The sequence below is a fragment of the Monodelphis domestica genome, chromosome 8 (assembly GCF_027887165.1).
Source record: "Monodelphis domestica isolate mMonDom1 chromosome 8, mMonDom1.pri, whole genome shotgun sequence".
NCBI classification, from domain to species: domain Eukaryota; kingdom Metazoa; phylum Chordata; class Mammalia; order Didelphimorphia; family Didelphidae; genus Monodelphis; species Monodelphis domestica.
Window position 1 is genome coordinate 218,720,131 of NC_077234.1, and position 12,498 is coordinate 218,732,628.

Genomic DNA, 12,498 nt, shown 5'->3' on the forward strand with positions numbered 1-12,498 from the left:
AAGAAAGGAATAAGTATGAAGGGCCTCAAGCCAATATGGCCTAGACCTGAGTCTTAAAAGAGAAATCAGTCAGTTTTTTAACACTCACCACAAGGTCTGACTAAACAAGGATACTAGTGACACCAGGCCAGCGTCCTTCCTCAAAGAGTCTTCCAGCCAGAGATTGTTTCAAAGGGCCTCTCTCAAGAGCCTCCAGAGCTCCTACCCCAGAGGGACAGAGCCCCTCAGAGGAGCTCCTCAAGGAACTCTCCTTCAGAATGAGATTCTTCAGAATGAGTTCCTCAGAATGAGTCTTCTCAAAATGAGCTCCCTCAGAAATCAGATCCAACTCTTCTCTGAGCTCTTATTTTTAAGGGCAAAATCTCCTATGTCACCTCCCCTAAGTCCTTACATCTACCAATCACAGTAGACGTTTTCCAGAAGATGTTCCCTTCTGAATTCACAGCTGAGTAGTTTTAATCTCTTTAGTAAGTCAGAAAAAAATGCTGCTGTGTCGACAAATTTCATTAAGAAAAAACCTCTGAATAAGTTATCACCCTTTTAGGTTTAAGTAGTTTACAAGTTGCCCCACCTTTATAGGTACTTAGTATCCCATTGTATCAATTCTAAAACAGTCATGACTCAAAGAAATTCCTGTCCCTTCCATAAGCATGGATCAAAGTACTTTCACTGTTTAGCAAGCAGCTTTCTGTCCTAAAGCAGTCTTAAGTAGGGTGGAGCAGGGACACTCCCATAGCTAGGAGCCCCCACACTCAAGTAGAGTTCTCACCATCTGCTAGGGCATTTTTTTAAGTAGAAGATTCCCCAATGGGGGAAACCCCTAACATTCATAAGTCTGAGAAATTTTGAGGTTTACAGTACGCCCACTCAACATTGGTCATTATGCTATTTTATAGAACTCTCAAATTATATAACTACTGTTGTCTCTTCAATTAAGTAATAAGCCCCTCTAGGAAAATAGTTGTGCCCTGGGCTAGATCATAAACCCATTGAGGGTAATATATTTTTGGTTTGGTCTTTGTATCCAAACAGCTAGCACAACACCTGGCACACAGCAGGCTCCTCAAATATGCTTACTGGATTGCATTAGATTAAGATGAATTAGTTTAGGATCCTCTGATTTTCTTTACTCTCAGATGGGGCTAAGAATTTTTCAACTATCTCTTTCACAGAGATGGAATTTTTTAAAAAGTGTTGCGTAAAATATAAAACATCATAAAAAAGAAATATAGGAGGGATAGTGACTGGATTTTCAGACCTAGATCCAAGAAGACCCAAATTGTACCCTAAGGCATTCATTTGACTGTGTGAGCTGTGCATGTAAATTATCTATCTTTCAGCTTCAATTTTGTAAAATGGATAACAATAACAATATTTCCCTCCTAGTATTATTTTGAGAATCAGATGAGAAATAATATTTTGCATACCATATTTTTATACTATATGTATCAATAATTAACTATTATATCAATCTGAAATATGTCAGATAACATATGGTAAAGTAAATTTGAAGTTTTAGAATAATGGGCACAATTCAATATGGACTTCTTTTTTCTTGAAGTACAACATATCTGCCTTTTTGTTTCCAGGCTTAGAAATGATAGCTAGATTTTGAACCATTTATTTCACTTTTTTCTGAAGTATTTTTTGAATGTAGATGACATGTTTTGGAACAAGAAATACTATTTATTTTTTCATTTGCCCCTAAGTCAAAAAGAATTCAACATATTTCACAGAAGCTTTAAAAAATCTCCCACTTATAGAGACAAACTCAAAAATCTTCACAGTGTGAAAATATTAGGGAGTGCTGTGAGATGTAAGACAAAGAACTCAGTGTATCATCTCACCTACAAGATTTTCTATCAGGGAATTGTATTAAGTGTGTATTAAGTAGAATGTGATCTGATTCTCAGGAATTGGCTCAAAATCTGAAAGCCTTAAATTGCAGTTTGTCTGCATTTAAAGGGAATTTTTCATTTCAAACAGAAAATTTTTGACACTTACAATGTGCTCATGACATACTATAACTTCCCTGGTTTCAGTTTCCTCATTTATAAAATAAGGACTTTGACATAGATAATATCTATGCCTTGAAATTCCCTGTTTATCTGGTGCTGGAATCTGCAAAATGCTTATAAAAGAGAGAGATTGATAATGGTAAGATGTGCCAGATATTTTTGTGCGTGACATGAAGCTGATTTCATTGAGTTCCTTAAGAATATTGAAACTTTTCAACCTTATCCATAGAGCTCCCCCCAAAAAATTATTCAGGAAATCTGTACAGGAAGAAGAAAAAGGAAAGCAAAAAAAAAAATTCATGAAGTCTATTGCCAAGCTATGATATGCAATCTGATATGCAGCATATTAAGTTTGTCTGTCGTAGTATCTACCTGGAAAGTTGTTTCAGATGTTTTGTTTCAGAATATTAGGCTTGTCTTACAGTTGGATAAAAGAACCTTAGTTTATTTAACTTCAAATATGAATAATAAAAGTCATGATTGACTTTGTGGAGTGATATGAAAAGAGTCTTTTCTTAACTGATCAGGGATGTCATGTGCCTTGTAAGATGTAAGGCAAAACATTTTATTCAATCCTCACAAACTTTCAGAATTCTGCTACTATTCTATGGCAACAAGCAACAGAAATCAATTCTGCCAACTCTTTATCATAAGAAAATGGAAGCATATGAAAGCAGAAATGTGTTCCAATTTGGATGCTGAGTGTTCCAGCATAAATTACTTAGAAACTTAAATAACAGAGAAAATTGTACAGGGTGCTGGTGTGGTGCCAGGTTGCAATAGGCCTGAAGGACTAGGGACTAGTATTTGTCTGAAGCTAATAGTTTCCCCAGAATTCCCTTAGAGCAAATACTGAGCATGGTGAAAGTGAATTGTTACTAATTGGAGGAAACTGAAACAGCTTTTGAGGTTCAGGCTCCAGGTCAATCATCTATAAACGGAAGGAATGAACAAATGAATGAGAGAGAAATATAATCAGCTGGAGTTTCCAAAGATTCCAGGTAGAAGAAAATTTATTAATTAAAAAAAAACCTGTAGCACAGAAAGATAAATCAACAGGGAAGATGCTAAAGCATTGCATTACTAACAATTACCAACTCTTTTTTTTTTTAAAATATATTTTATTTGATCATTTCCAAGCATTATTCGTTAAAGACATAGATCATTTTCTTTTCCTCCCCCCCACCCCCCCATAGCCGACGCGTAAGTCCACTGGACATTAGATGTTTTCTTGATTTGAACCCATTGCTTTGTTGATAGTATTTGCATTAGAGTGTTCATTTAGAGTCTCTCCTCTGTCATGTCCCCTCAACCTCTGTATTCAGGAAGTTGCTTTTCCTCGGTGTTTCCACTCCCATAGTTTATCCTTTGCTTATGAATGGTGTTTTTTTCTCCTGGATCCCTGCAAGTTGTTCAGGGACATTACACCGCCACTAATGGAGAAGTCCATTATGTTCGATTATACCACAGTGTATTAGTCTCTGTGTACAATGTTCTCCTGGTTCTGCTCCTCTCACTCTGCATCACTTCCTGGAGGTTGTTCCAGTCTCCATGGAACTCCTCCACTTTATTATTCCTTTTAGCACAATAGTATTCCATCACCAACATATACCACAATTTGCTCAGCCATTCCCCAATTGATGGGCATCCTCTCGTTTTCCAGTTTTTGGCCACCACAAAGAGCGCAGCTCTGAATATTTTTGTACAAGTCTTTTTGTCCATTATCTCTTTGGGGTACAGACCCAGCAGTGCTATGGCTGGATCAAAGGGTAGATATTCTTTTGTCGCCCTTTGGGCATAGTTCCAAATTGCCCTCCAGAATGGTTGGATCAGTTCACAACTCCACCAGCAATGAATTAATGTCCCTACTTTGCCACATCCCCTCCAGCATTCATTACTTTCCATAGCTGTTATGTTAGCCAATCTGCTAGGTGTGAGGTGATACCTCAGAGTTGTTTTGATTTGCATCTCTCTGATTATAAGAGATTTAGAACACTTCTTCATGTGCTTGTTAATAGTTTTGATTTCTTTATCTGAGAACTGCCTATCCATGTCCCTTGCCCATTTATCAATTGGAGAATGGCTTGATGTTTTGTACAATTGATTTAGCTCATTATAAATATGAGTAATTAAACCTTTGTCAGAGGTTTCTATGAAGATTTTTTCCCAATTTGTTGTTTCCCTTCTGATTTTAGATACATTGGTTTTGTTTGTACAAAAGCTTTTTAGTTTGATATAGTCAAAATTATTTATTTTACATTTTGTGATTCTTTCTATATCTTGCTTGGTTTTAAAGCCTTTCCCCTCCCAAAGGTCTGACATGTATACTATTCTGTGTTTACCCAATTTACTTGTGGTTTCCTTCTTTATGTTTAAGTCACTCACCCATTTTGAATTTATCTTGGTGTAGGGTGTGAGGTGTTGATCTATTCCTAGTCTCTCCCACACTGTCTTCCAATTTTCCCAACAGTTTTTATCGAATAGTGGATTTTTGTCCCAAAATTTGGGATCTTTGGGTTTATCGTATACTGTCTTGCTGAGGTCGCTTTCCCCCAGTCTATTCCACTGATCTTCCTTTCTGTTTTTTAGCCAGTACCAAATTGTTTTGATGACTGCTGCTTTGTAATATAGTTTTAGGTCAGGGACTGCAAGGCCCCCATCATATGTGTTTTTTTTTTCATTATTTCCATGGATATCCTTGATCTTTTGTTCTTCCAAATGAACTTTGTTATGGTTTTTTTCTAAATCAGTGAAGAAATATTTTGGGAGTTCAATGGGTATGGCACTAAATAGATAAATAAGTTTGGGTAGGATGGTCATTTTTATTATATTGGCTCGTCCTATCCATGAGCAGTTAATGTTTTTCCATTTGCTCAAGTCTAGTTTTAGTTGTGTGGCGAGTGTTTTGTAGTTGTGTTCATATAGTTCCTGTGTTTGTCTTGGGAGGTAGATTCCTAGGTATTTTATTTTGTCTAAGGTGATTTTGAATGGGATTTCTCTTTCTAGTTCTTGCTGCTGAGCTGTGTTGGAGATATATAGAAAAGCTGATGACTTATGTGGGTTTATTTTGTATCCTGCAACTTTGCTAAAGTTGTTGATTATTTCGATTAGCTTTTTGGTTGAATCTCTAGGATTCTTTAAGTAGACCATCATGTCATCCGCAAAGAGTGATAACTTGGTCTCCTCCTTGCCTATTTTGATGCCTTCAATTTCTTTATCTTTTCTAATTGCTACTGCTAGTGTTTCTAGTACAATGTCAAATAGTAGAGGTGATAATGGGCATCCTTGTTTCACTCCTGATCTTATTGGGAATGCATCTAGTTTATCCCCATTGCAGATGATATTAGCTGTTGATTTTAGATATATACTGTTTATTATTTTTAGGAATGACCCTTCTATTCCTATGCTTTCTAGTGTTTTTAATAGGAATGGGTGTTGTATTTTATCAAAGGCTTTTTCTGCATCTATTGAGATAATCATGTGGTTCTTGATAGTTTGCTTGTTGATGTGGTCAATTATGTGGATGGTTTTCCTAATGTTGAACCAGCCCTGCATCCCTGGTATGAATCCTACTTGATCATGGTGAATGATCCTTATGATCACTTGCTGGAGTCTTTTTGCTACTATCCTATTTAAGATTTTTGCATCTATATTCATTAGGGAGATTGGCCTATATTTTTCTTTCTCTGTTTTTGACCTGCCTGGTTTTGGAATCAGTACCATGTTTGTGTCATAAAAGGAGTTTGATAGAACTCCCTCTTTGCTTATTATGTCAAATAGTTTGTATAGTATTGGGATTAACTGTTCTCTGAATGTTTGATAGAATTCACAGGTGAATCCATCAGGCCCTGGGGATTATTTCTTAGGAAGTTCTTTGATGGCTTGTTGGATTTCAATTTCTGATATGGGATTATTTAAGAATTCTATTTCCTCTTCTGTTAGTCTAGGCAGTTTGTATTTTTGTATATATTCATCCATTTCTCCTAAATTGGTGTATTTATTGCCATATAATTGGGCAAAGTAATTTCTAATGATTGCCTTAATTTCATCTTCATCGGAGGTGCTGTCCCCCTTTTCATCTTTAATGCTGTGAATTTGCTTTTCTTCCTTCCTTTTTTTAATTAGATTGACCAGTACTTTGTCTATTTTGTTTGTTTTTTCAAAGTACCAGCTTCTTGTCTTATTTATTAAATCAATAGTTCTATCACTTTCGATTTTATTAATTTCTCCCTTAATTTTTAGGATTTCTAGTTTGTTTTTCTGCTGGGGGGTTTTAATTTGATCGCTTTCGAGTTTTTTCATTTGCATTTCCAATTGATTGATCTCTGCTCTCCCTTGTTTGTTTATATAAGCATTCAGGGATATGAATTTACCTCTGATTACCGCTTTGGCTGCATCCCAAAAGGTTTGAAAGGATGTTTCGCCATTGTCATTTTCCTCAATGAAATTATTAATTGTTTCTATGATTTCTTCTTTAAACGGTTTTGGAGTATCATATTGTTTAATTTCCAATTGGTTTTAGATTTGGTTTTCCATGTACCATTACTAATCATTATTTTTATTGCCTTGTGATCTGAGAAGGCTGCATTCATTATTTCTGCTTTTCTGCATTTGTGTGCTATGTTTCTGTGACCTAATGTATGGTCAATTTTTGTGAATGTGCCATGTGGTGCTGAGAAGACGGTGTATTCCTTTTTATCTCTATTTTTCTCCATATGTCTATTAATTCTAATTTTTCTAAGATTTCATTCACTTCTTTTACCTCTTTCTTATTTATTTTCTTATTTGATTTATCTAAATTTGATAATGGTTGGTTTAAGTCTCCCACTAATATGGTTTTACTATCTATTTCTTCCTTCAATTCTCCTAGTTTCTCCATTAGAAATTTGGGTGCTATATTATTTGGTGCATACATGTTGATTAATGATATTTCCTCATTGTCTAGAGTCCCTTTTAACAAAATATAATTACCTTCCCTATCCCTTTTGATCAGGTCTATTTTTGCATTGGCTTTATCAGATATCATGATTACCACTCCTGCCTTCTTTCTATCATTTGAGGCTCAGAAGGTCTTACTCCATCCTTTAATTCTGACCTTGTGGGTATCAACCCACGTCATGTGTGTTTCTTGGAGACAACATATGATAGGGTTTTGGATTCTAATCCATTCTGCTATTCGTCTACGTTTTATGGGTGAGTTCATCCCATTCACGTTCAAAGTTATGATTGTCATTTGTGGACTCCCTGGCATTTTGATAGCCTTCCCTAATTCTAACCTTTTCTTCTTCTGCTCTACCTTTTAGTCCAGTGATTTACTTTGAATCAGTCCCCCTTGTCCCCTCCCTTGATGTTTCCCTTTTTAGACCCTCCCTTTTTGTTCCTTCCCCCTACCCCCTCTCTTTCCCTCCCTTTTTGTTCTCCCTCTCCCCCTCCCCCCCTTGGTTTTCCCTTCTCCCTACCCTTGTTGGGTAAGATAGACTTCAAGATCCCAATGGATCTGGATGTTTTTCCCTCTCAGAGTTGATTTCCCTGAGATTGAGGTTTAAGTAAAAAAAAAAACCCTCTCTTCCTCTCCTTCTTATAGGAGTTTTCTTCCCCTCCCCTTCCCATGTGAATCTTTGTGTGAGAACGATTATTCTATTTGGTCTTTCTTTACCCCCTATTTATACATTACATTTTCCCCACATATTAGTATACATAGATTGATATAAATGTAGTCCTTATAGAAGAGAGTTTGAGTAAAAGAAGAAGATAACATTTTTCCCCTTTCCTTAATATTTACCTTTCCAGGTATTCCTTGCTGTTTCATTTTCAGTATCAAACTTTCCACAGAGCTCTGGTCTTTTCTTTGCAAAAAGTTGGAAGTCTTCTATTTTGTTGAATGCCCATACTTTCCCTTGGAAGTATATAGTCAGTTTTGCTGGGTAGCTGATTCTTGGTTGGAGACCCAGCTCTCTTGCCTTTCTGAAGATCATGTTCCATGCCTTACGATCATTCAGAGTAGAACTTGCAAGGTCTTGTGTGACCCTGATTGGCATTCCTTTATATCTAAATTGTCTTTTTCTGGCTTCCTGTAGGATTTTTTCTTTTGTTTGATAGCTTTGGAATTTGGCAATTACATTCCTGGGAGTTGTCTTTTGGGGGTTTAGTGTAGAAGGTGTTCTGTGAGCTCTGTCAGTGGCTGTATTGCCCCCTTGTTCTAGAATCTCTGGGCAATTTTCTTTGATTATATCTTGTATCACGGTGTCGAGTTTGGTGTTTATTTCTGGCTTTTCTGGGATTCCAATTATTCTTAAATTATCTCTTCTCCCTCTATTTTCCAAATCTGTCATGTTGTTGGTGAGATATTTTATGTTCTCGTCTAATTTCTTGGTATTTTGGCTTTGCTTTATTAATTCTTGCTCTTTTACACGATCGTTGTCTTCCAGCTGCCTGATTCTGGCCTTTAAAGCCTGGTTTTCCTTTTCAGTTTCATCATACCAGTTTTGTAAATGCGTGAATTTCTTTTGCATTATTTCCAACTTTTCCTCCCAGAAGGCTTCCATCTTTTTGGTCATTTCTGATTCAAATTCTTCATAGGTTTGTGGAGAGTTTCCATTTCCTTTGGAAAGTTTTGGAGAATTTTCTTGTATATCATCTTCTATCTGCTCTGTATTTTGTATTTTGGCTCCATAGAATGTGTCCAAAGTCGCCCCTTTCTTCTTATTTTTCTTGGTATTTTGGGGCTTCTGTGCTTCTGTGGAGTTTGCCATCTCTGAATGTGGAGGATTAGCTTTTCTTATCTCTGTCTGCTGTTCAGAGGCTTTAGTCCTGGGCAGATTGTCGGTTCTATGAGCTTTCCCTGGGTTAAACTGAATATGCCTCACTGGAATGGAATGGAAGGGTCGGACCACGAGGCCACACTCTCCCCTGGCTCTCTGGGTTGGGTTGCTTTCCAGAAGTTGCCTTCAGAATCGCTGGCCGTGAGGCTGTTTCGTCGGCCTGCGGGGGGATGGGCTGCGGCTTCCTGGAGCTCCGAGGGCAGGGACTTTCACTGAGACTTGGATAGCAGGATCCTGCCCGTGAGGCTGTCTTGCCAGCCCTGAGGGTTGCTGTTGTTTCGACCCTGCTGTCTGCGGGGTGGGGGGGGGAGGGAGCTCCGAGGGCAGTGACTTTCACTGGGACTTGGATAGAAGGCCCTGAGGGTTGTTGTTCCGAGGACCCTGCTCTCTGAGCCATGCGGGTCTGCGGCTTCCCGGTACCTTGGACTCTGCGCTCCTACCCCTTAGGTCCGAGTGATCTCGGGTTCTGGCTTTTGAGTGGGGCCGTACCTTTTGATCCGGGTCCAGGTCCAGGAGGAGAGTTCCCAGGGTCTGTGCTGTTGATCGTTTTGAATTTCGGCGCCTTAGGAGCTTATAGTTTGAGATCGGTCGGGAAGGGTTTTCCGGAGATCTGAACTTCAGCTTTCTCTAAGCTGCCATCTTAACTGAAAGTCCAATTACCAACTCTTAATGAACCATAAAACATTGTGTGTAAAATTGTTGTTAATTAATGTGCCATTGTATAAAAACAAATAATATGCAGAGAGAAAATCACAGTTCTCTACCTCTTACTTTAAGAGCTACCTTTTCACATCCCTTGGCACAGTCAAGAAACTGAAGATAAGACAAAGTTATTTTAGAAGTTAATACTAACCCAAACTTTCCATCAAAAATCCCTCTCTAAAATTTTATCTTTTTTTAAAAATTTATTTCAGAGACAGCCAAGTTCCTTAAAAACACCTTTAATAACTATCCTTTGCAAGGTACAGATAATTAAGAAGATATTTTATCCAGTGGAAGTGTGGGGGAAATTAATAAGGAAAATATTTATTAAAAAGCAAAATATGATTGGGGCAGATGGGTAGCTCAGTTGATTGAGAGTCAGGCCCAGAGATGGGAGATTATGGGTTCAAATTTGGCCTCAGACACTTCATACCTGTTTGACCCTGGGAAAGTCACTTGACACCCATTGCTTAGCCCTTACCACTCTTCTGCCTTGGAAGCAATACTTAATATCAATTCTAAGACAGAAGGTAACAGTTTAAAAAAAATCAAAATATCAGATGCAGAGAGAAAAAGATAGAGATAGACAGAGAAAAACAGAGATAGCAAGATAGAAAAAGAGAGAGACGCAGAGGTGATCCTGGTGCTTGAGTGGGAATGAAGAAAGACATCTAATCCAGCCTTTTGGTTCCAATCCCCTGTATTGAGGGATTTTTAGGTAGACTTTAGGTACAAATTAATTCTGTGTTCAAAAGGCAACTACATCGTATGGTATATCTACACTATCAACATTGAGTCTCAGGAACCTCTGGGTATAAAGCTTTCCTCATAAACTAACTTTATGACCATTAGTAAATTTCATAACTTCTCATACTCAGTTTCTTCACCTGTAAAATGGGTACAATTAGTTACTACATCACAGGATTATTGTGAGGATCAACAAAATGATACCAAAAGTACTTTTTAAACCTTAAAGAATAGCATAACTGCTACTGTTATTATTTTTACTACTGCTACTACAACATATATGTAAGTATTGAGTTATAGGTAAATGGGGAGGGATTTATAGAGCAAGACTTGTATAGTTGGCCAGAGTGGTGGTGTAGGCCAGGGTAAGAGTACCAATTTTCATGGTTTAATTCTAACACATAGGAACAATAATGATGAAACCCCTTGACTAGTATCTTTGCTAAGAAAATTCCAAATGGTGTAACAGAGTTAGAAATGACTGAACAACATTTCCCACTTTTTTCAACTTGTAGAACAACCTATTAATTATCTTCTGTGAATTTTAAAAAGTCTCCATCTTGGTCTAGCACCCAAAAATTGTGCACACCCACACTACACGGGCATGTGCTAGTCAATGACAAATCAGAAATAACTAACTGCCCACCTGGGCTGTCCTAAGCCAAGCTAGAGCCAACCATTGGCATTTGTGAGACACAGGAAGTGAGGTAGGGAACAGCCTCTGGAATTCGCTCACTTCCTGTGGAGAGAGCGAGACGGGAGTTGGTGTTAGGAGCTTGGACAGAGAGGACGCCCGCAGACAGCTTTCCTTCAGATCGGTCACGTGAGTTAAGGACTGATTCTTTCCACTTGGGCCTTTGGGCCTAAAACTCCCTCTGCCTTGGTCAGAGGTTGAGTAGCCCCTTTCCCTTTTCTCTTCTCTCCTTCTCTCCCTATCCTTTTCCCTACTCCCAGTGTGATTAAACCTCCATAAACTCCATTCTGACTTGAGTGTTTCATTTTAGGAATTTCGTAAGTAAATTCCTTGGCGGCCATTGTTCAATATTACATAAATCCTGTAGCCACATTCTTAACCATTACAATATTATAACCTATCCCAGAAAAGCCTTAAATTTCCACCATTACAGTTTTGGTGAACCACTACGGGAAAAAAGAACTATATCAGTCTTCTGATCTCCTTACTAATCACCTGGGAGAAGTCCCACCCTGGCTACCCCCTCTGGCTCTTGGCCCTGCTTTAGTGCTTCAAAGGTTTCTAGAACCTCAATAAATTTCCTGAATTTTCTTGCCTTTTCACTCCACTTATTACTCACTCCGTCAGTCCTTTTACCAAATACCTTGGCTTAAAGACACAGCTGCCAGAACAGGTGAGTATAAAACACCTTTTCTCTTTTCCCTTTACCCCTTAAGTTAAATTGGGGTCAACAAAATTGTCTCTCATTTCCGCCTCCTTTTACTTTAAGGAGGTGGCTCAGTAGATTGAGAGGCAGGCCAGGCTTACCTAATCAACTGATTAGCAACGAGGAATCTCAGAAGGAGCTCTTAGGAGCTCCTAGCCCGCAAAAAGCAAAAAAAAAAAACAAAAAAAAAACAGCTGAATACAGCTAGGGAGCTAACTTAAAACCCATTTTTTTCTGTTTCCTGGCCTTTCTAGTCTTAAAAATTTAAGTGGGCTTTTGCTCAAGGAAGATAGCACATGGTCCTAGCGGTTTTAGCCTGAGGGCTAAAGAAGATTGCTGGGACCCACCCATACCCACTTTGTAAAAGAAGGAGGTTTAGTTTTGCCTTTTGTTTACGGTCTATTCACTCCTAATCAGCCCTTTCATAGCTTCTACCTTCCTGTATGAGGGTTTTTGTAACCCCTCCCAGAAGCTTGATAAGGAGAATTTACAACACAATAGGCCCTTAACCTGTATAGGGTTGTAGACTAGGGAGCCACCTACTGTTAGAAAAAAAAAAGGTACAGGCAACCTAGCAATTGACTCAAAGAAAGAAAAAATGTGGCTACAACCAATGTCTGCTTTACTTCGAAATTGGCTTATAAGTTCAATGACCAAGTGCATTGGATTTTTAGTAGGTGTTCCTCTAGGATGGTATTTTTCAGAAACTATAAACCTCTTCGTGACCCTTATATTCATCTTCCTTGGGATTGTAATTGTTGTACTTACAATGATATACCTAACCTCTAAGAGAGAACACTCCCTTGTTCC